Genomic DNA, 24,601 nt, shown 5'->3' on the forward strand with positions numbered 1-24,601 from the left:
GTACAGATTCATAAATAGTCCAGTGCAATATGGAGTTCAACAAACATTTTCTGGTTCAAACCAGATCTTGAGACTTCATTTCTAAGAGAATTAACTTTTTTTTTTTTGTCTTACATCTTTTATAGAAAAAGTGTCATGATAACAAACTGGACCTTAGGCTACATTCACACTCCAGGTCAATTCCAACTTTTTAGCATCCATGCATCCATTTTCCAAGCCGCTTAGGCTCACAAGGTATCATGTAGGAATGAAATTTAAATGAGTTTTTTTTCACAATTAATAGTAGTTGGCAGTTGTCTAAATAAAAGGTCTTTGGTATTTTTCCAAATACTCAAGGAATTACAGAACACTTAGCATAAATGTTCCCTCTAAGCTGTGCAACTGCGCATTTGCGCACTTGTCGCACACTCTCAATGCAGAGGAAAACAGATCCAGGGCACTGAACTACAGCCGAATGTCTTTTTTTTTTTTTTAAACACTGCCTCTCACAAAGAGCTACTGCTCGCCCACACCTGGCCACACAATCTACTTCCTAGTTTACCTGACAGCGCCCCCACCATTTTAAAGGGGTGCACTCATAATTACAAACACAGGGGTATCTGAATAATAGAAAAAAAAGTGGTGAAACTGGATAAGATTTTTTTCTTTTTTTCAGTAAAAACGGTCTGGTCGGAAGCCAAAGTAGAAAGTACAGGATGAGATGGTGTATAATGTTAAAATTCCACCTTTGCACAGCCTGATTGAGGATGAAAGCACAGGCGATACATTGCCCAAAAAGCTAATTCTGTATTTTAAATATACGTGGCAAAGATATTCTGCAAGGAATAATTCAGTTTTACAAAAAGAAAAGCAAACAGGGATATTATTGTGGGTTAAAAAAAAAAAAAAAGAAAGTTGGAAGCGACCTTTCAAATTCATAGTTCATAGTTGGCTTGATATGTATTTGTATTGTAATGTATTTTTTGGTTTGTTGACATTTTCAGTGTAAGTTTGCAAAAACACAAAATTGTTCTTAAAAATGTTCTGATGGGAATGTAATCTAAACCTTTTAATGAGCCGTGTGACTTCAACGGATGACACTGATCTGACCACAGTGCGTACGTCTTGATGTTGCTCACAGTGGTCAAAGCGGGCGCTCACGGCCGTAGCGTGTTTGCTCACACACGTCAAAAATTAGAGGGAACATTGCTTAGCATCAACCCGTATTAGTGGCTGAAATCTCTCGCTTTAGTTGTCTCTCATGCAAAGGCCCAGTATGCTTTTGTTACCTTGACGACAAGGGTTAGCGCATCCAAGTGACTGCTGCTATATTTAGTGGAAAGTTTCCAACTCCTGTTTAAAAAGAAAACGGGGGGGGGGGGGGTGACTAGTAACAAATTGTTTTGTGTGACGTGATTGGTAAGAGGGGTGGAGGGGGAAGAGTGAGGCTACAGGGAGAAGAGATAGCTAATACTTGGGGTCAACAATCCAGAGCAATGGTGAGTGTGGTAAGGAACTGAAGAAACGGGTCCAAGCGGGGTGGAACAGTTGGCGGAAGGTGTCTGGTGTTCTATGTGACAGAAGAGTATCCACCAGGATGAAGGGCAAAGTTTATAAAACAGTGGTGAGGCCCGCCGTGATGGACGGATTACAGACGGTGGCGCTGAAGAGACAACAGGAAGCAGAACTGGAGGTGGCAGAAATGACACTATTGAGGTTCTCGCTCGGAGTGAGCAGGTTGGATAGGATTAGAAATGAGCTCATTAGAGGGACAGCCAAACTTGGATGTTTTGGAGACAAGGTTCGAAAGAGCAGACTTCGATGGTTTGGACATGTCCAGACGCGAGAGAGTGAGGATATTGGTAGAAGGGTGCTGAGGATGGAGCTCCCAGGCTAAAGAGCGAGAGGAAGACCAAAGAAAAGGGTGATGGATGTTGTGAGGGAGGACATGAAGTCTGTAGGTGTTAGAGATGGAAAAAGATGACGCTGTGGCGACCCCTGACGGGACAAGCCGAAAGGAAAAGAAGATCAATCCTACCTCAAATGTTTCCATTTGGCTAAAAATGCTGCTGCTCGCCTCTCAACTGGGGAGCACATTTTGAAGCTGTGATTTTGACCTCTGTTCACCGGCTTCCTGTCCGCTTTGGAGTTTAAGATTATTTTTTATTTGTTTGTCACATCTTCAAATGGCCCCACTGCGAGTCATCTGAACAGCTGCTTCTGGAGCTACTGAGGTGGAAGCTCAGAGAAGGGGATTAAGCTTTTTCTTGCTGGTCCTATGCCTTGGAAAAAGCTCCCCCTGCACATTAAACCGACTTTTCTTGTCTCCCTTGTCATGTTTCAATTGCGTTGGACTGCGGGGTTCCCACTAAAAGTCGACTTTTCTTCCTCGAAATGCAGCTTTTGTTTGTAATTTTTATTTATTTTTTTTTTCGAAGGAGTCATCTTTCTGTGATCAGTGATTTTAATTGAGTCGTTAGCCTCGGTGACAGTGGCGTCGTCGTCGAGGACGTCTTTGGGATTCGGATGAGCGGAGGCGAGAGCACGTGTTGAATTGGATCCACAAGTTGCCCATTAAATGAAACTAAGTTTTGTGTGTGTGTGTGTGTGCATGCGTGCTCTAGCGTAACTGTGTACCGAGGAGGAACGCCGAGTCTCCTGAGTCGGCGGCGCGTCTGCGCGGCAACCTCCGCGCTGACACTGGCGCTACGACACGCTGCTCTGCAAATGTCACTCGCATCCAATTAAAGGGTCGACTGATGCCATCACCCGCACCCGCCCTGAATATACACACAACACATCCGCCCGTAAAAAGTTTTTCGCGTTTGTGAACTTCTGTTCGGGGGGAGGGGGTCGATTGAGCGTCCTCGAAAGCAAAAGGATAAGGAGGCATCTGAGGTGACGTTCCACTCGGGCCGAATCTGCGCCTGTCGTGCATTTTCAGTCATAGGACGCCGACACGCGTTTGTCATATTTACGGGCTTGCGCCGTTGGCGGCGTGCAGTTTGGCTGCACTTGTCTCGGGTTTATTGGCCCCTGAAATGGCCCGCGGTTCTCCACCATTTCACCCACGCTGTTCAATCGCGACATGCGATAGCTTAACAGTCGTCATTGCGCGATGAAAGATCAGCTTGGAGCGCTTTGAGCGCTATTCCTGTCCTCTGTGTTGTCATCGCCGGCAGACAGTAAAGGCATAGTTGCCTTGGAGATTGAGGTGAGAAATTTGCTTAGCGTTTAAACACTTAGTCAGTTTCGGCACGTCTATACAGTCCACCCATTTTCTGAGCCGCTTATCCTCACAAGAGTCACGGGCTATCTTCGGGGCAGGAAGATGCCGTTTTTAGGAGCTAAAAAGCCGAGGTCAGGCACATCGGCGTGTTGGGAGCGGTGTCTCGTCTCGACTCCCTGTCAGAGCAAAAAGAGGTTATTGGATGGGGGGGGGGGGGGGGACGTGTGGAAGTTACAAATCTTTCCTTTTCCTCAACTTCCAACTTGCTGCTGGTAGTAATTGTGGCAAGCTGCCCGTCTTAAAGGCAAGAGGACGAGTCGGCGGTGGGGGCGGCGGGCGGGGCTCGCTGTCTGTTCCCAGACGTGTTCCTAATTGGCGGGCTAATGACAAGAGGCGCAGCTTGGATCCGCAGGCACGTTCAACAGATGCCAGGTCCTGCTCCTGTCCTTTTCAGGCGCCACGGAAAAGCCTGCTCGCGTTCACGCGAGCACTAAACTCATTAGCGCGACACACTCTGCACCTCCGTATGAAAACATTCCAAATGATTTTTTTTTTTTTTTGTAGCTGTGGAGTATTTCCGCTTTGCTCCCCCTTCCCTTTCGACGTTTAAAAGAGGCCAGGCCTTTTATCTGTCCATCGGAGGGTTTTTAACTCCCTAAAAGCAATCTGATGTTCACTCCGGCATGTTCGCCGTGCCCGCCCCGGTGACAGGAGCCGAACACTACATTACGGGCTAATGTTCGGCAGAATGGTGGCTTCCGCACGGGTCAGCGCGTAATGCCAAGGAAATGTTCCGTCTGGCGTTTACCCCGAGCTTTTTATTTGAACTATTCCAGGGTTTTTCCATCAACGCAGAGTCATGCATCTCCCCATTTTCTAGAGCACTTACCGTCATTAGAGTCATGGGTGAGCAGGAGTCCACCCCGGCAGATAACGGATAGTAATAAGGTAATAGTTTGAGTACGCAGTGCGCTTTAAGATAGACGGGTCACAATACCTGTCCGACACTTGTTTGTGACCACAGACCGCAGAGATGCAGCTCTTCGATCTAATGGATTGTACATAAATATGTAATAATCAAACGTACGCGCTTCGGTCCCGTCGGACCTACTCGGATACAGATGCATTGTTATTTTCAGTAAACCAGACAAACTTCAATGGAACAAAGTTGAAGTATAAAAGTAGAAGAAGTCTCCGTGGGGTCGAGACGTGTCGGTCAACTGTCCGGATTGGTCCTCGGCCTCCGTCGGCCTCATCCATCAGCCTGCGCGTCCCTTCAAGGTGTCACGTCAGTTGGCTTGCTGTAGACAACAGACCACTGACACGGCGAGTGCGGCGGTCGGATTTATTGAGGCTTTATTCAAGCGTATCATGTTGAACTGCATTGTTGTTAGTTGGGGGGGGGGGGGGGGATAAAAGGCCCATGTGACTAAACAATATTCAACATTATAATTCAATACGCTAAATAAAATGGACAAACAAGCTTGGATGATGCACTCAAGGTCTTTCCAGCACTCGTCTTTGTTTGACCACTCAATAGATGTGTTCATGTTGTACTGTATGAAGTATTAATGTAATTATTCCAATTATTCCACAAAACCGGCATGTCCTCGCTCCTCTTCTTTGTTCTGCATGACTGTCCGTGTTATATGCACAGTTTGATAACTTCACAGATTGTTAAACACGACCGCTTCCGCGGTGGGTTGTGGTCGCACCAAATTACTTCAGCAACTTCAAGTAGCTCGGCAAGTCAGCAACTTTTCCGACCAATTGAGCATGACTGTTGATGAAGAAATTGCTCTTACTGGTTGGTTAGCCTCAGGGAAAGACGACGTGAGTCCCAAATCTCTGCAGAGCAGCAAAATGAGGAACCCGCTTGGAAGACAGACAGAAAGATGTTCCCTGAGGAATTGGGGAAAAATAACTTGCAAGAATGTAGTGAGGGTGAACTGAATGCTGGGTAAAGGACCGGATCGTACTTGATAGTTGAAAGAGCTTAACGAGGGTGGTCACAGGATCTTTCAGAACAACAACTACTCAATGTTTTGGGGCACTTTGTAAGACGTCTTCAGGACAGGTGGACACATGGACTGAACAATTGTTCAGGATGTGGTCGAACTAACCGAAGGTGACGTCACACGGCAGACTCGAAGACCTCAACTAGCGTACAGAACGAGATGAAAGAACGCCAAGAGTTTTGGTGCTAATTTAACATTCATGTAATGCATTGCCTCAAATTCCAACTTGAGTTGAGTTTACTGGTAAAAGGGCATTCCTGACATGCGGAGGCATCTCGATGTGACAGAGAGAATGTGAGGCGATGGAGAGACATGCTTTAGCTAATGAGAAAGCCTTGAAGTGAGACAGTAATCTGGCCCAAATGTCAGATCGCTTTCACATGGGAAGGGCTTGACGTTTTCCCAATTAAAACGTTGCGGCGAAAGGCGGCTTCTCCTCAACTCTTTTAATACGTTGATGGTGAAGTTTGCGTGTTAACGCAGGTGTTCCGAGACCGGTTGCCAGCGGAGCTACGATGAAGCTTTTATCAGTTCCAGACATTGGTAGCATTGATTTTGTTTTTTTAAAGAGTCAGTTTGTCTTCATTATGACTCGAAACACGTCATTCACGGATGTGTCGCGTCCCCGTTATCGACTAATTGAAATAGAGAAGCAGCCTGAGATCTTCATTCAGCGTAACAAAGTCCTGCTCCTTCTGCCCGTCCCGTCTGTTCCTGTCGTCTGTCGCTCGGGTTGCGAGCGAGCTGGGAAGAAATGACCAGTTTCAAGAGCGCTTCCCTCTTCCACGCTATTTCATTTTTATCACTTTTATTGTTTGGACGGCTTATTGAAACCGTGATTTCCCAAACTGTGCTTCTATATGTTCCCCGTCTCATTTCTGCCTCCATCCACAAAGTGAAAGCGCCATTTGGTTTTGTTTGTGGAGCGCGCCGAGCCAACTGAACCAACACGCCGACTGATTAAAATGAAAATGGACCCCGTCGCTCACCGGTCGCGACACATAAATCCTCCTCTTGTGAATAACGACCATGGACCTCCATTGCTGCATTAACGCCGCTTCACATAAAAACACAAACGATGGTGTTTGTTTTGGGGGCGTGGCGTTCGGAAATGTGCTCCCGGAATCGAATCCTTTACCAGAATTTGAAACCCTAACTTGGTACCCCAACCCTGACTCGCAGGCCTACGTTGAAGCTCGAACCCTGACTTGAAACCCGATCCTTTGGTTTGAGAACCTAACTTGAAAGCCCAAACCTAAACCTTCAATCTAGTCTTGAAACCCTGTGATTGAATTGACCGTTGTGTTCACGGGTCTTCATAGAGATGTCATTTTCCAGGATTTCCAGCCACGTTTCTATTTATATATCCGGACGTATGCACCCGCATCTCTGTTCTATCGTTCAGCATATGCGGCGTCGACATTTTACCGAAGTCGTGCCTGTGGTAAGAAAGGTGAAAATTGTCTCTTACAAGTTTTAGTGGGAAACAACAGAGGGAAACTTTTACCTCACGTGTACAACAAGGTGTCAGGTGAAAAGACCTCGATTAGATTTAAAAGGGAAAGAACAGTTGATAGTAATTAACACTTTTTTTTTTTTTTTTTGCGACACCCCAGGACAAGCTTATGTCTTGTGCGGTTTTGTCACAACGGTGGCATACGACTGCAGCCCTTCTTCATTCTTCTAGCTTGTCACTTTGTAACTCATCTCCATCATTAACTTGTATTTTTTTCACCCCGCAGAGACTGAGCCGTTCTTCTCCTTCTTTCGTGACAGCCTCGCCACGGATAGCTTCATCTGGCCTCTCTGCAGAGCGCCGGTCTCCCAGCCCCGGCTGAACGACCCTGCAACAATAAACCCCCCCCCCCCCCCCCCCCCTCCCCGGCAAAAGCCCAACTGGGGCCACTTGCAACGAGCAGCCTGCACCTTGCCCCTCCAGTGCCAAAGGCGCTTTTGTACTTCGGTACTGAATCAATGCTGCAGTCTACTCTTAAAAGAGACATGCCATGCAACTTTCCCAGTTGTCTCGAAAGCATGTCTGCGATGTGTTTTGATCGAACTATACAAAGGATCAAGAATTACAGGATCCCTCGAACCCTCCCTTTACACCCCCGTTGATATCAGTTGGTTGTGAGAGTGCTGTCCTTGGGCTACTTTTACTAAAGCCAAAATCCTAAAGGAAAACATGTGTGCAGAACATTCCTGACATGCAAAGTCACCGAATTACACCTACATAATTAGTGTGCAGCTATATAAACAACCAGCTATTCATCCCAACGATTTCTATACAAGCATTTCTAAAATCAGGTTTTCCATGTTGTAATTGTACCTTTCAGTATTGTTGTAAACCAAGGACCCGCTTGACACTTACTTGTGGTGTATTATGGTATTTATCCATTTAGATATTTTTTAAAACCTTTATTTATCCAGATAATAACAATAAAGCAGGGTGGAACAGCTGGCGGAAGGTGTCTGGTGTTCTATGTGACAGAAGAGTCGCCGCTAGGATGAAGGGCAAAGTTTACAAAGCAGCGGTGAGGCCGGCCATGATGTACGGATTGGAGACGGTGGCACTTTAAGAGACAACAGGAAGCAGAACTGGAGGCGGCAGAAATGAAGATGTTGAGGTTCTCGCTCGGAGTGAGCAGGTTGGATAGGATTAGAAATGAGCTCGTTAGAGGGACAGCTGAAGTTGGATGTTTTGGAGACAAGGTTCTATCAAGAGAGCAGACTTCGACGGTTCGGACATGTCCAGCGGCGAGAGAGCGAGTAGATTGGTCGAAGGGTGCTGAGGATGGAGCTGCCAGGCAAACGGGTGAGAGGAAGACCAAAGAAAAGGTTGATGGGTGTTGTGAGGGAAGACATGAGGACTGTGAGTGTTAAGAGGAAGAGGCACGAAATAGGCTTGGATAGAAAAAGATGACACGCTGTGGAGACCCCAGATGGGACAAGCCGAAAGGAAAAGAAGACGACTTATCCAGATAAGGCAATTGTAAACAGATTCTTACTTGTACTAAAACAAAATACAGATACAGAGTATGGGGCTAAAGAATATTTGTCGTAAAACTGATTTTTTTTTTTTTTTTTTTTTTTTTGTGTACGTGTACAAAAAAGATTTGAACAAGTGCCGTTCGTCACCTCAAAATGTCAAAATGCCAGTACCTTTGTCGACTGCAGTTAAAAAAGGAAAAATCCAGCTAAAGTCTCATTAAAACACTTGAATGCAATACCCAATCATTATATTAATAACTTTAGGGATTAGGAAAGAATACCAGAAGAACTCGGCATTACGTCGCTCGGTGTGCAGCAGGCTTAATAAAACCCAACGGTGTGCCGCTTCTTGTGTGATGCGACGGAATATTCGTTCGGCTCGTCTGACCCGACGTGATTAAAATCTATCAAGTCGTTCTTCTTTTTTTGCGCAAAATCGGACAAATTTGCAACGAGGCCAACTTTTCCTACATTCCGAGTTCCCGCGAGCTGCATTAGCAATTAGCCGTTTTCTTCCGTCGCGCCGGTCGGGGCGGAGTGCACGCTGTGACTTTTGTGTTCCCGTCACGATCGTGACGCACCTGCGAGTGTGACACCCGCGGCGGGCGAGCATCCTTAGTAATCAGCACCTGCTGCCCGTGACAACGGAGGCGAGCGGCCACGCGACACGATACCCGGTCACACGCTGTGTCACGATGCGCCGTTCGCCACGCAGGCGGCGAGGCGGCTCGCACGCTGAGACGCTGCTCCGTGTGAATGGCTAATGACCAACACCGCCATGCAGCGTCCTCGAATGGGATAAGGCGTGAGATAGCACCCTTCCAGATGCACTCGGGTGTGAACATCCCCTGTTGGCAAACTGTTATAGCACCTCCCACCGTCGCTGCACATTTGCTTTGTGTGTGTGTTAGCGGGCCCCATACAAAAGCATGTGTCTTGCCATTTTGACAGGAAGACTGCAGGGAACGTCTATTAATTATCAAGAAAATTACCATCTGTACCGTTTTTTTTTTTTTTTTTTTTTATAGCAAAGAAACGATGTCACCCATCCTCCTCTCTTTTTGGTCACGACCCGTTTTAAAGATTCAAAGATATCTGCGCTTTAAACGTGAAGAACTCGGTGCTTTCTGCCTAGTGTTTACAATGTTATCTTGGGAAGTGAATGGAAATTTTTACACTGTAGTTTGGACAAACTACTATGGCACTGAAATAATTAATCTTCCCGAATATACGGTATAATTTTACCATCATACTTATTATTGTTTATATAACTAGATTTATTTATGGCAGGTTTTGTCTATTTTTGTCAATCTGCTTATTTCTTGACATTCACCCCACATTTTTGTGAGTTGATAAGAATGACTGCAGTCGGTCCGTTGCAGCCCACCAGTTGAGCGCCCCTCGCATTTCGTCGCTTGCAACGGACCTTCCCGACCTGTCAATCTCTCGTACGATAATAGCCAATCAGATAGCCGCATTGTCTTGAACCCTCTGCTTGACACGCCCCTCTCGCCGTATTGTCACACAAGCAATGCCGGTTGTCAGTAGCGGGCGCTTGGAAAAGTTAATGTTACGAAGAAAATGGTCCTCAGATGCGGTTGAGGGACACGCAATTCACTGACTAGGTGCTAGGTTACAAGGTGCCTGGTTGATTCATCTTCCAAAGCCGAAAACGAAGTGTCTACGATGGATTAAGACTTGCGGAAGAGCGCACGGACAACTAAATGTGAACAATAGTAACAAACACAGGGCTGTACGTTCGAAGGTAAGTGAGGGAGAAGTATCTTCTCTGAGTTTGATGGCATTATTATCAGGGCTTTATACATTCCGGGAGTGTGTTAGGGATACGTAAATCCGCAATGTCATGCAAGAAAAATGTCTGTTTGCCTATTTATATCACATCGGACTTTTAAGACAGAGCACTGGGTTCCATTACGAGCCAAGTCAAATGAATACACCCACTCACTCAAGACTACAATGATATTGCTCGTGATTTTTCCAAGTAAAAAGTATTCACCCTGCTTTACATGCGCAATATGATTCCACTATGTCATCCTGTTGGATTTCAATACGACGTTTGTGAGGTGTCAAACTTTTTTGCACCGATCGCCAACATTTCGCTGTAACTCTGACATTGCGTCCTGCTCCGTCCAAAATCTTAATTTCGTGTACATATCCTTGCGTGAAATACTTGAGACCTCTCTGTAGAACTCTCTTGCACAAGTCTGACGCATTTGGCAAAAAACATACCCGAATATTATCTGGAATACGCGATGGAGAATCGACTTCAAACATGTTCTGTTCAGTCGCCGTTTCGGAAGCTTGTGGGACATGGCTTAAAGGGGCGGAGCTTAAGATCGCCATCGGAAAGGTCCATTGTCCGGCTTGCCTGGGGTGGGACAAACCTAAAGTAAAATTTTAACATCTGCAAATGTAATTCAAGTGCAACACTACAGTTAGTCGTCAATCATTGATAATAATTAATAATACGAGGCCATCTTTGTTGCTCACTGAACAGAACTCTAATGCAGTGGCGTTCATCCTGCTTGGTCGCGAAGTTTTTGTTTTTGACTTTAAAGTTCGGACCCTGGCAGAACTCTGTGTAGCATTTGGGCTTTTTTTTTTTTTTTTTTTTTTTTTTTCCTGCTATTTTTGGACTATTAAACTGCAAGGAAACGTTTGCTAATTGTGTTGAAAAGTACCATCTGCGCTTTGATTTTTGTGCCCGAACACAACGCTTCCTCTCCACGGACTGAGGTTAACGTCGAAGCTTTCATGGCAGGCTCGGGTCCGGCTTGTCACGCGCAAACCGGTCCCGGCGTGCGCACGCCTGCATGTTTTCGATTTGCCGGCCTCCCACCGCTCGGTAACTGCGGCGTGCGGGGGCCAAAGAAGAATCTGACCCTTTGTCGCCGTACGTGTCTGAGCGGGGGAATTAAGTGCTTGGCTCGCTTTGAGCTTTCGAGGAACTCGCGCACCAACTTTTTGGCGAGCGGCGCTTAAGGCCGACAACTGCGTCGAAAGGACCGTGTCTTGCGGCAGATGCGATGAGTTCACGAGGTAAAAGATCCAAATGGTGCGTAGCCGTCCATTAGCTCTGCCACCTGCCGTGGAAGCCATCCCATCATAAGCACAGACGCAGATTGTTGGGTGAACTAAAGGGCTGACATTTTCAGACACGCGACCACTTATGTAGTATTTAGCCAATTAATACTACAGTGCGGGTATTCTTTGGGTAACTCGGGCTTCCACGTGCCATAAACGGGTCATGTTAGCTTTATCCAAGACTTGAAATTTGTCTTTTGTTGTGATTGTGAATGATTGTTGGTCCATTTTCTGGCGACCTTTCCAAGGTGCAACGGCTTCTCGCCTACGGTAAAGTAGCTTAGGCTTCAGTAAACACGCACGTGGATTTCTACAATACAAAATATAAGAACTTAGAATGGGGGAATCAAATTCATTTTTGTCAGAGGGCCGTTGTGACTAAAACCGTCAGTCTTTAATCGCCTCATCGCTTTTACACACAAAATTTAGGAACTCGTTTTGGTGTTAGAAATCAAGTGTCGTCGTTCATGGTTTGCAACCATTGTTGATGTTTGGTAACACACAAATGTTTGCAATATCTCATTGTTATCATTTCTGATGTGACAATTTGAAATTTTGGTGCAAGATTTTAACAAGAATCATGGAATGTAATTCATAATTTTCCTTCGCAGGCCGCATAAAATCTTGTGGTGGGCCTGATCTGGCCCCTGGGCCGTGAGTTTGACACCTGTGCTTCAGAAGCATAGAAGTGACAGCTTCCGACGGTGATACTATTCTGTTTCTTTTTACATAAATGTTATAGTACTACTTTGAAAAGTTAGTGTTTCGTGAATGTCATGCACAGTCTTGACATTTTGAACGATTTTTTTTAATTCAGTTTTCATAAGCGCACATTGTTTGAACGACATAACGTCCATAATCTCGCAGCGCTCCTGTTTCTGTACAATAAGATGAAGGCTAATGGGGATTCGTAGGGATACCTCGGCAGAATCTGAATCGTGTACGCAAGCAGCGATTCATTTTCTTCTCGCGGCATTCGACTTGCGTCTTCATCGATGCTGAAATATGTGTATGTTCCGGCATATGCGAGGCGCCGATATGTCACATGAATGATCGTCTCGCAGCGACGGGATGGCGCCGTTCTTCATTCGCGACACGCTCGCGGAACGAATGCGCGGCGGCTGCCGAAAGGCCAAATGGAGTTCAGCGAGAGGTCGGGCTCGCAACAATTCACGGCCGCGCTGACGCTTCTGTTGGCTACGTTAGCGTGAGTCGTTAGCAACCTTTGTAGATGCCGATAAACTTTGTTTAAAACATCACCGCTTCCTTTTCTTATCTAGATTGCCTTCGTTACACGGTAGAAAGAAATTTGAAGTTTAATGACAAGTGGACCCGTAGGCAAAAAAAAAACAAAAAAAAAAAACTTCTGATCAGGAGCTCCAGTTGGGTGCCAGAATTCCCCAAAATGGCTTCTTTAGACCGTCAGTGACCTCAGTAAAATGAATGGAAATTCCATGAATCTGATAGTGTTCCTCCTTAAAATATATATAAAGTCTCATATTATACTTATGACTTTTTTTATGGCAAACCTATCGGTGGCAAGAATTTTCGAGGTGAAAGATTAGAGTTCTCCAGTGCAATGGACCTTTCCAATGGCGATTTTAAGCTCCGCCCCCTTAGTCACGTCCCACTCAACTATTTCACGCAAGGATACGTACACGGAATTAAGATTTTAGACGGAACAGGACGCAATATCAGAGTTAGAGCGACGCGTTGGCGATCGATACCTTCGAACATACAACCTTCTGTTTGTTGATATTGTTCACATTGAGTTGTACGTGCGCTCTTCCGCGAGCCTTAATCCATCGTAGACACTTCCTCAACTGCGTTTTAGGCTTTGGAAAATGAATCAAGCGGGCCCCTTTGTAACGTAGCACGATTATCTTTGATCAGAATTGCACGTTCCCCAAGCGCATCTGAGGACCGTTTTCTTCGTAACATTAACTTTTCCAAGCGCAGGCTACTGACAACCAGCATTGCTTGTGGGACAATGTGGCGAGAAGGGCGTGTCAAGACAATGCGGCTATCTGATTGGCTATTATTGTACGAGTGATTGACAGGTCGGAAAGGTCGCTTTTAACGGGTGTCAAGTACTTGCAATTTTTTCCCATTGGGGCCTGTCCCTATCCCCCACAAATTGCAGGGGTCCGGTGTATATTCCTTTACTGTGAAGGGATTGCATTTGTACCGTGAATGATGATGAGACATGAATGGATAAATAAAAATATGATATCAACCCTTTTGCCAAGACGCATCGCAACCCGATATCAATAAAGCCCGGGACCACTTATCTAATTTTACAACATACTGTACGTGTATTTTGGCACATTTCACCAGATCTTATTCACATCTGGTATACACATGCACAACACATTGCTGGCTAAAATTTAAATGGGAAAACATTCACCCTGCATTTATAGTTACACAATACCCGTAAGTCGCCATACACGTCGACAGATTGACACCACTTCTTTTTTTTTTTTTTTTTTCCATTTTTTTATAGCGCCTACTCGGACAATGAAACGAGGTGTTTGAGGATAAGCGGAAAGCAATCAACATTTGTCAGCGCGCGTCAACAGGCGAATGATTTATGTCCGACGTCGGGGCTTGTCTGGCCCGTCTTCCTGCCAGTCGGCGGCTCGCGAGCGGCACATGAGAAAGCTCGCCGTTTGATTGCGGCACGTGAAAGGGGAAAAAAAAAAAAAAAACGGTGTCACCTTGTCACTCTCGGGCCAGCTGCCAAGGTACCGGCGGGGGGTTGCGGAGCGGAATGGGCGTGATTCCCAGTGTGTGTGTGTGTGTGTGCGTGCGCACACGTGTATTTGCGTGTTGATGAATCATTGTCATACTCAAACCCCCCCCCCCCCCCCCCCGTAACCCCTCCCTCCCTCTCGATCTGTCCAACTCGCCAACCCTCATCCTCACCCCGTCACTAACACTGTAATTACCTGCCTGTGGAGGATGCGAAGTCTACAATAACAATCAAGTTTCCTTGTGTGCGCGTGCGCGTACTGTATACCTTGGCACAAGACTCATAAGAAAGGAAAACAGAAGTGTTGGCACTTCATAGGGCTGGGCGATAAGGCCTTAAAATAAAAATGTCTTTTTTTTTTTTTTGCACCAAAATATGACCCCCACTCACTCATACAAAAATTAAATGACAATGTAACAAGTCAATATAAGATTCTTTTTGCTGCCCCCACCTTCTCACGATATGCTTCATTTCTCTTACCAAGCAAAATTTTAAAGTCACCCACCCCTTCCCCCAGCTTTAAAATTCATAAAAACGTTTTAATTGAATATGGCACATTTTCAAAATGGCCCCTTTGCAGGAAATCAAATAACGCCATCTTGCTTGTTAATAAATGCCTTACAATGCGATCATATCGCTGGTGTCGAGCAGAATCATCCTATCTCTAAAACCATTACTTGTCCATAAACAAAACAACGCGTGAAAAAGGATATTTCAAGCCATAAACATTGCATCATCAAAGAGAGCACACCAATTTCAACACTTTTATTCGTCAATAATTTGTAGAAGAAGCTGACCCACATGGAGATTGACTACGAGTATCCATGTCAGCAACATCAACGCAACCCTTCCCATAATCATGTTTACTCGCTAAGTTTACTTTCTAAAAATAAAATAAATAAAAATCACTACTTTTGGTATGCTATCACGAATTAGAACACAACTGACACATCGCCACTGCCAGTCAACCCCGTCAAAGTCTGCGTTCATGCCGAGTGAAAAGATTTCAATACTTATGTAAGAAAGTGGCGGCACGGTGGGATCAGCCGGTAAAGCGTTGGCCTCACAGTTCTGAGGTCCCGGGTTCAATCCCCGCCCCGCCTGTGCGGAGTTTGCATGTCCTCCGCCGTGCCTGCCTGGGTTTCCTCCGGGCACTCCGGTTTCCTCCCACAACCCCAAAAAATATGCAGCATTAATTGGACACTCTAAATTGCGCGTAGGTGAGATTGTGAGTGCGGCTGTTTGTCTCTATGTGCCCTGGGATTGGTTGGTGACCAGTTCAGGGTGTACCCCGCCTCCTGCCCGTTGACAGCTGGGATAGGCTCCGGCACTCCCCGCGACCCTTGTGAGGATAAGCGGTGAAAAAAATGGATGGATGGATGAGAGAGAGTGATAGTCATCTTCCCAAACTCGATTTCAGAGAGCCACCTTTCGCAGCGACTCGCTGTTGCCTCCGGTGGAGCAAAAATAGTATGACATCGCAGTACAGATTGGCAATGATAAAGTACTGCAGTTATTAGATCTTAGAACTTGAAGTGCAATGACCAAGTTTTAATCTAGAAGGAAAGTGTTTTATTAACACCCTCGGCAGCACCAGATAAATGTCTTTTTTTTTTTTTTTTTTTTTAATGAGGATGTCTTTATTTACTTTTGGTGTTGACGGCACTTGAATGCAAAGCTGTCAGTGTAGTTGCTTTATGCCCAAACGTGAGATATGCGCTGTTTATTCTCCTTCTGACAAGTGACTCAGCCTTTTGGGGACATCAGCGTGTCCAAAAACTCCCAAATCCTCAGGACACAAAATGGTTCCCTTTTTATATGGAGTTGCAAATTGTTTTGTCTCGATCATATATAAATATATGTTGATGCCTTAAGCCGTGTGCGATATGTTTGTTTATGTGGTTTGCATCACAAATTTTGATCTGTATTTATGTTTGAAATGCCTTTACAGGGGCCCAAATATGACAAAAACTAATTTAAAAACTCAGGTGTATCTCAGCTAGTCTTCGGCAGGAGGTGGGGGACACCCCCCCTTGGAAAGTCAACATTTGACACAAAATTGGGTGGTCTTATTTCGGATTATTGTTTTGTCAGCAAAGAGTACAGTTTAGTTGGTGTTTTTTTTTTTTTTTTTTGCGGCAGTTATGACTAGTCTGGTGCATATTCATCTACATACATAATTCTTCTTCTTTTCCTTTCGGCTTGTCCCGTCAGGGGTCGCTACAGCGTGTCATCTTTTTCCATTCAAGCCTATCTCGTGCGTCCTCCTCTCGTAACACCCGCTGTCCTCATGTCCTCCCTCACAACGTCCATCAACCTTTTCTTTGGTCTTCCTCTCGCTCTTTTGCCTGGCAGCTCCATCCTCGTCACCCTTCTACCAACATACTCGCACTCTCGCCTCTGGACATGTCCAAACCATCGAAGTCTGCTCTCTCTAACCTTGTCTCCAAAACATCCAACTTTGGCTTCTCACTCCGAACATCTTCATTTCTGCCACCTCCAGTTCTACTTCCTGTTTTCTCTTCAGCGCCACCGTCTCTAATCCGTCCATCACGGCCGGGCTCACCACTGTTTTATAAACTTTGCCCTTCATCCTAGCGGAGACGCTTCTGTCACAAAGAACACCAGACACCTTCCGCCAACTCTTCCACACCGCTTGGACCAGTTTCTTCACTTCCTTACCACACTCACCATTGCTCTGTATTGTTGACCCCAAGTATTTGAAGTCGTCCACCCTCGTCATCTCTTCTCACTGTAGCCTCACGCTTCCTCCACTGCCTCTCTCATACATGCACATATATTCTGTTTTACTTCGGGTAATCTTCATTCCTCTCCAGTGTGTGCCTCCATCTTTCTAATTGTTCCTCCACCTTGCTCCCTTCTTTCACTCCATACACACTGGAGATACATTATTTTAAAAACTGTTCGAGGGTTAGGCGTAGTTCATACTTGTGTTTCAAACCATCAATATAAGCAATTCTAAACATCGAGGGTGGGGAAATCATCCCCGTCAGATACCCGGAGTTAGTATTTGGCTGTCTACTCCTCACTGGTACTTGAAGTAGAGAGTAAAAAAATTGGGAAACAATGATGTATAGCATCATTAATAGACCGTTGGTTGTCACGCTCCTGAATCTACTAAAGACGGATGGTCAGACGACCTTTGCGCTTCATGTCGGCTCTGCCTCCGCCCTCGACGCTAACACCTGGGGTCGAGGGCTCCTCGCGGGGCCACGTCTGATCACCGAGCTACAGTCGGGGAAGCTCAAGGTCCGCGCCGAAATAGATGCTCCGGCGATCGGCGGCGCCCGGAGGGCCTCTGGGTGAGGGCGCTGTCACTGATGCGCTCGCTCGGTCGCAGCAGTGAAGTCGGATCGCGGTGATTCATCACCCAGCGGCTCTGCCGATGTGTTCACTGATGAAGGGAAAGGAATGGCGCCTAAAGACAACCATTAACCAGTCCACTAGTAAGTAATTGTTGGATGTACAGAATCTAACGCTGCGTTCTTTGAAAATATTAAAGTAGGTAATTGCTGCGATTGAGCCCTTGAGACTTATTCTACTGATTGAAATTTCGAGAAATACTACATTATTGTGAATGATGACTTATTTGGAATTATAGAAATGAACGTGACATCGTCACTTTTAGCAAGACTCCAAGCTGTACAACCTTTGTAAGATACTTGTGAGCGCCACGTTGGTGGCAGGTAGTTTTCATACTTGAACACAAACGTAAAAATAATTGCGCTCCACGTTCTGCCTCCCCGGGTGAAAATGGAGTGATTGTCTTTAACCTCCTCCACAACCCCACTCTTTGCTCTGATCTTGGTCAATCCCCGAGCCCTGGCCCAGGTCGTCATGGTAATGAAATCGATATTCGCCAAGCAGGATATCGGCCGTGTGTCCATGTCCGCCCTCACAATCTCAATAAGTTAAGAAATATAAGTTGTCTGTGTTTTGGGAAAAAAAAAAACAAACAAACTAAAACTCATCTTGCACTTGAAGACACCTTGAGAAGCGTATAAAATTTTGGAACAGACGCACGATGTGTTTTTGTTTCAGCACAGTTTGGTCTGCTTCAGGTGCGAGCGCTTGACAAATCAAACACACGGATCCTCATTAATATGACGGCAAAACTGTCAAGAGTATTTATTAGTTACGTCTGTGAGTCTGGTAAGTCAAGTTAAACCTTTCCAATTTGCGTAAGGATCCGACCCACCAACCTGATTTCTGCGAAACGATCTAAAATTAAAGACTTTCTGCCGTCTCATTTGAAGACTAATTGGCTTATTCATAGGGTACGAGAGGTCGGCGCGGCGCGTTAATGGTTTAATACGTGCTCTTTGAGATGATGAATACTGAGTCCCATTTATACGTCACGCACGAGTGACTGTACATCGACGGTACGCGTGTGTCTGTGTGTGGGTAAATGTTCCGTTGAGATCCTGGCGGAGGCAATTTGCATAGGCTGGCTAAGAAAATTTCACAGTGGTAATTGAAGAGAGAAGAAGAGTGCGTGTTGTTTTTGCTGAGCTACATTTATTTCCCAGTGATTGGGGCGGGGGGGGTGTCCAATTCTTTTGACTGTAAGAAATATGTTGTCATATTTCTCAAACAAAAAGGGGAGATTGTTTCCACACTAGGAACTTGGTGTAGTTGATACGGACAGCAAATGAACGCTGCTAGGGTCTAAATCGACTGGTCCGAGGTCCAGCACGCGTGATCTTATAATCTGCACTCAGTTCTTTGCTGGTGTTTCGTAGCCTGGTCTGGATAATTATTAAGTGAAGTGAATTCTGAAATTTGTTTCTAAAGACATGACGCATGTTTGAAGGTAATTGGTGAAAATGTGCAAAGACTGAGATCTGTGTATCACTCAGTTGTGGGGTTGTGACGTTGAACTCGTTTTCAGTTTTCCTGATTTTTGTGGCAGGTGTGGCCAAAACGTGGCCCAGTGATGCATTTTTGTGCTCCCCTCTCGCCCACGAGATACTGTACGAACTTGGCTTTGTTTGCATCACTGGTTCGCCGACTTGTTTGCGGCATGCAGTTAGCTAGCTATGGCTAAACCCTGAACACCCCTTCAGATAGGCTACTGGCATGGCTGCTTTAGAGTGCCTCGTTGTAGGCCCCGTGTGAGCGCTCAGCACAGTGAGAGGAGAAAGTGTCAAATGTCACACAAATGTCAATTTTACACCATTTTGTTTTTATTTGTGATACTTTATCCGCCATCGCTCGCTCATCCCTACAGTAAAACCGAGGTTACATTCTTGTGACCAATAAGTGAAGAGAGTGATCTTGTGTCGTGCTAGATTTTGATACGCTTGGAGTCTTCTCTGACCTTTAACTTCGTCTGCCAACTGACCAGACCAGCAAAATCGAACGACAAGAGACATCGTTAAAATTTTCTCCAATTAATTGAAGCATTAATGACGAGTCTCCCCACACCGCCTCCCCCACCCCTTTGTGTCGTGGTCCCGGAAAGCTATTCTCTCTCCAATCTTACCTCTTCAATGCATTGGACAAATTGACAGAAATGAATACTTTTAGTGTTTCTCTGTGGTTATTCGGGTGATAGAGAGATTATGACATCAGTGGATGCAATCGAAGAATCCTACAAAACCCGGAAATGCCCCGAGCTGTTTGCCTTTCAAGGATCCTCCCAGACCGCCGTTGAGTCATTAGCGAAACGCTGTCACTGTCGCTCTTTGAATCTTGCAGACTTTAGCCTGTAGGTGAGCTCACAAGTTAGCTAAATGCTGCTCATTTGCCATAACGCATTCTGCTTTGTGTCCACGTTTGGAACTCTGCGCCGTTTCCCCTTGAGAAGTACGACAACCCAGGAACGAAGTCCCCCTGGCTGGATATCAGAATCAATGCTTGGGGCTTTCATTGAGGGGCTGCAAGAATGGGCGATGACTCTTGGGGGGGCCCTCGCATGTCATCTTTGCCTATTTACCGACCTGGGAAGGAGCAGCACAAGGAGATATGGGGGCGTGGGTAACGGCTATCTCGTGACTCAACGTACATAGTGAAGAGGGCACCCTTCACATGACCTCTGAGGACAACTGGCTGGGGGCTACCTGGAACACAAACACATAGAATCCCCCCCCCCCCGTGTCAGCCAGTATACCTCCGACAGCTCATGGATTTGATTTTTCCTCGTCAGCCGAGGCTCATGCAAGAGCAGTCGATGGGGAAGCTGAGGCGGAATGGGACGGGCGGGGTCGGAAGGCGTAGGACAGTCGTAACCTCGTCTTGTAACCTTCCCTGTTAAGCCATCAGTCTCTCTGACCCGTGTAATTAGCACACAAAGCTCTGGGATGGAAGGCGCTTTCTCAATTGGTCCCTGGGAGACTCCGGCCTCTGCCTACAAAAGATTTTGCCGCATAGACATGATTTTCCTGAAAGCTGACCATAGATTTGTCTCCTGCCGGGCACAGCAAATATTTCATCCGGGCTACTTCTGCGGCTTAGAACCTCGTTGGTAATGGCGCACCAAAAAGTTACGTAGAAATCCCCGTGGGAATACTTCAAATAGGAAGGATTTTACATCCTTTCATGATTTTAGAAGGACAACGTTCACAAAATTAAGCTTGTGTAAGACCACACTAAAGGGTTCTCAATATCATTGATGGTATGAAAACTGATTTTACAAAGTGGAAATAAAGCAAAATTGAGCTGGAGTACAACCTTTGTAAGGTTTCCGGGAACTCTATTAAAAGTGGTTTCATTTTAAATGAGATTTAGCAACAAAATTGACATGAATTCAAAGCACTTTGGGTTATAGGACGGATAAACGGTAAACATTGCTCCGTAGCCACTTTTCTCCTTATCCATATGAAATCATAATGAATTTGCTCTTTATTCCGAGAAGCAGTGAGACAAAGACACAAGTTCAGGAAGTCAACCAGCGTTCTGCTGCTTGTTTTCCATTAGTTAGCTTTAGTTCAAAGAACAAAAGGCTGTTCCGATCCCACGTCGCGGCCTCACTCTGATTTATGCGCAGTCGGTTCCACGATCGCATCCCTCGGACGCTGTTTGTCTCTCTTGCCGTGAAGAGGGCGCCGAGTGTGTGCCAGGAGTGCAGGAACCGGCTTACTTATTCATCGGGTTTGGCGGCGATTTTGTCCGTGATGATAAATGGCGAGCGGACACCCAAACCGGGTTCTGGGGGTAAATAATGTAACGGCCCCCATTGATGCATTGTACTGGTCTGAAGGAACTAAGAGCATCAAAACAGGCTGATCAGATGCATTCTGTAATTTTCCTACATCCCTCCCCCCGTCTAAAGTTTTCAAGATAAGCAAGTAAACTCTAAAGACATTTTTGGTAGAAATCCAACAGTTCCGTGATGTATGAAACCTCTCGATTTGGCGAGTAGTGGCGGCATCCGACCCCGGCTGCTGCCACGCCGTCTTTTTCGTCGGAAAATCCGCGGAAAGGAGCCGCTCGTCGACTGGGAGTGTGAAAAACTCGACAGACATGTCTGCGGCTCGATTAAATGTGCGACACAGAGAGATCATATCAAATGATTTTTTTTTTTCTACTCGTGTTAGACCTCCCACACACTTTAAACATTTGAAAATGTTAGATGATACTTTTCCCCAAATCGATTGCGGTCCCTGCAATAAAAAATAAATCAATCTCAAACATTTGAATACACCACATCTAAAAGTGTTGTTAAAAGCCTGCCAACTTTGAACGAAAAATTCCCACATTTCCTCTACAAGATGAGGAAAAATCATGGCGTTCTCGCCGCTCTCAGATGGTGGGGGCGTGCCCTGCTCACCTTTCACCCGTCGGTCAAATTTGGTCGGTCATCCAGCATCTTTCTTATGCCTACACATAACTACGCATTTGAGTTGGTAAAATATATCACCGCGACAACGAGGCGCTCTAAAGCGCCTGTCCACATGACTTTTTACTTCCCCGCCTCGCTCTTCTGCAGTTTCACGGCAGAGACTAGCAGACTGACGCATCCCCCCCGTGATAGCAAAGCTAGCTCGCTAATGCTACGTCTCCACACTTGGGTACTACACGGGGGTCTGTGTTTTGACTGGAAGATGAAACGTTTCCACCGTCGGTATCTACAGGAGCCCAAATGTAGCACTCATGCATCTGGAGGAGGTGGACAGCCAGCTATTAAGGCTAAGCGAGGGCCTGGGGTGCACTCAAGTTTTTACACTCCTACTCGGAGTATTCCTCACTCGCTCTCACACACACACACACACACACACAGCCTCTTAACCTCCTGTTCCAGCTCCGTTCCGTCTGAACTCTTTTCTCAGCGCGGACTCAAGGAAACGCTTCATTTAAATGTACATAATTTGCTGTGGAAGGCTCACTCTTGGTCTCGCCGTTCCCCCGTGGCGTCGCAACACCAACAGCTCGGGAGAGACAGACGGAGGAAAGAGATCTATTTTCTTTTGCTTTTTTTTTTTGCTTCAAATCCCACAGGGAATCCAGTGGCCCGGACACAAGTACTGACTGGTTAAAGGGCGGAGGGAGGAGGAGGACTGGGAGGGGAAGGTTTGAATGTGGCAGCGGTGGAGCTGCAGGTACACAGGACGTTCATCTGCCACCCCCACCCCTACCCCCGACACCTGTTTCCATCTCCTTCGGTCACCGCAGTTTATAGACTGGAAATAACGCGGCGTGGCACTTCTGGGCAGAGCCAACGTTTTGTTTTCAGCAACCTCCTGGCGTCTGTGCTTTTCTGACAAATTGAATATGAAACATCGCAATGTACGACTTCAGCGGTGTTTCTCTCTGAAGTTGCAATTTGGAGCTATTTTCTCCCCGCTTGGAAATAACAAAAAGTTGAATAATCAGTTCCAAAATCAATTAATTTCTTGGTTGATGTCAGTCATGGTGATAGTAGGGCCAAGGTTTTGTGTAGATTTAACATCCATCCATTTTCTTAGCCGGTTATCCTCACAAGGGTCGCGGGGATTTCTGGAGACCCAGCTGTCAACGGGCAGGAGGGCGGGGAACACCCTGAATTGGTTGCCAGCCAATTTGCAGGGCACAGCGAGACAATCACACCTTGGGGCAATTAATGTTGCATGTTTTGGGATGTGGGAGGAAACCGGAGTGCCCGGGAGGAAACCCAGGCAGGCACGGGGGAGGACATGCAAACTCCACACAGGCGGGGGCGGGATTGAACCCGGGACCTAAGAACTGTGAGGCCAACGCTTTACCAGCTGAGCCCCTATGCCGCCTGACTTTAACATTTTATTTTTTTTTTAAATCAGATTCCAAGTTGTTTGAGCCATTTGGGGGTTTGATTTTCTAATTCTGATGTTGTTTGCAAAAATTGACTAATTTCTTGTCTGATCCATTTTTTCTGTACATTTTTGGGGGATTTAAAGTGTCATCTTTGTTTTTAAACAACATACTGTACAATATGGCGCCACGGTAGCTCAACTGGTAAAGTTCTGAGATTCCGGGTTCGATACCGGCCCTGCCTGCGTGGAGTTTGCATGTTCTCCCCGTGCCTCGTGTGGGTTTCCTCCGGGCACTCCGGTTCCCTCCCACATCCCAAAAACATTCAACATTAATTGGACACTAAATTGTCCCTAGGTGTGATTGTGAGTGCTGCTGTTTGTCTCACTGTGCCCTGCGATTGGCTGGCAACCATTTCTGGGTGTACCCCGCCTCCTGCTTGTTGACAGCTGGGATAGGCTCCAGCGCTCCCCGCGACCCTCGTGAGGATAAGCGGCTAAGAAAACAGATGGATGGACTGTATAATATGCTATTTTTCAAAAATGATTTTAAGAGGAAATGTTACTGTATACTTGCAATCCAATTTCTCAAGTCTTAAATCTACAGCGGCGTCAAATGTTTTTGTTTTGCAAGTAACAATAGCGTAATTTTGATATATGCCTGTCCTAATAACTTTTAAGATCCTGCAATTTTTCAAGATCCAAGCCGGCGTATCCGGTGGTGTAATTTCATCCCATCTCCCAAGTTGAAACTGTATTCAAATAGATAGAACAAATGTCAAGGTCCCGCAAGCTTTTAGTACTTACAAAAAAATGATTCCAAAATGGTTAATCAGATTTATTTGTGTTATTTTATCAGCAAACTTTCCCCAAGCTCAACTTGTTAAGATAGACTGCCGATGGGGTTTTTGTTTTGCTAGTAACTCCCGACATGTTTCTTTCATCCTGACATCTCAGCGTTTCTCGTCCAATATCCTACAATTGAGCGCGTATCACCTTGCGTTTTTTCTTATTAATCAGTTCGAAGGCCAAAACGGTGGAGCCCTATATTGAGACTTGAAGCGAAATAATACTGCATGGGGGCCGGGGAGGGGGGGGGGGGGGGGGGGGGATGAGACGGATTGCTCCGAGTGGAAGCAGGAAGACAGGATTGGAAATTGGAAGAGAGTGAAAAGTGACTCTGGCCTTTCTCAAAGTCGACACTCGACCTTTTCGCGCTCGGGCAGGTGATTGCGCTGCGCTCGTCCCGTACGGGTTGTGTACGAGACGTGCGGCGGAATACTTTGGGGGATTTAGCGCG

General features: G+C 46.0%; 1 protein-coding gene across 9 annotated transcripts in view; it reads left to right on the forward strand.

Moving 5' to 3' along the window:
- The window catches only part of LOC133514180 (uncharacterized), a 140,602-nt gene that overhangs the window by 44,196 nt on the left and 71,805 nt on the right, over positions 1–24,601 (forward strand). The gene's annotated exons all lie outside the window — the stretch shown is intronic.

The sequence above is a fragment of the Syngnathoides biaculeatus genome, chromosome 16 (genome assembly GCF_019802595.1).
Source record: "Syngnathoides biaculeatus isolate LvHL_M chromosome 16, ASM1980259v1, whole genome shotgun sequence".
Taxonomy (NCBI): domain Eukaryota; kingdom Metazoa; phylum Chordata; class Actinopteri; order Syngnathiformes; family Syngnathidae; genus Syngnathoides; species Syngnathoides biaculeatus.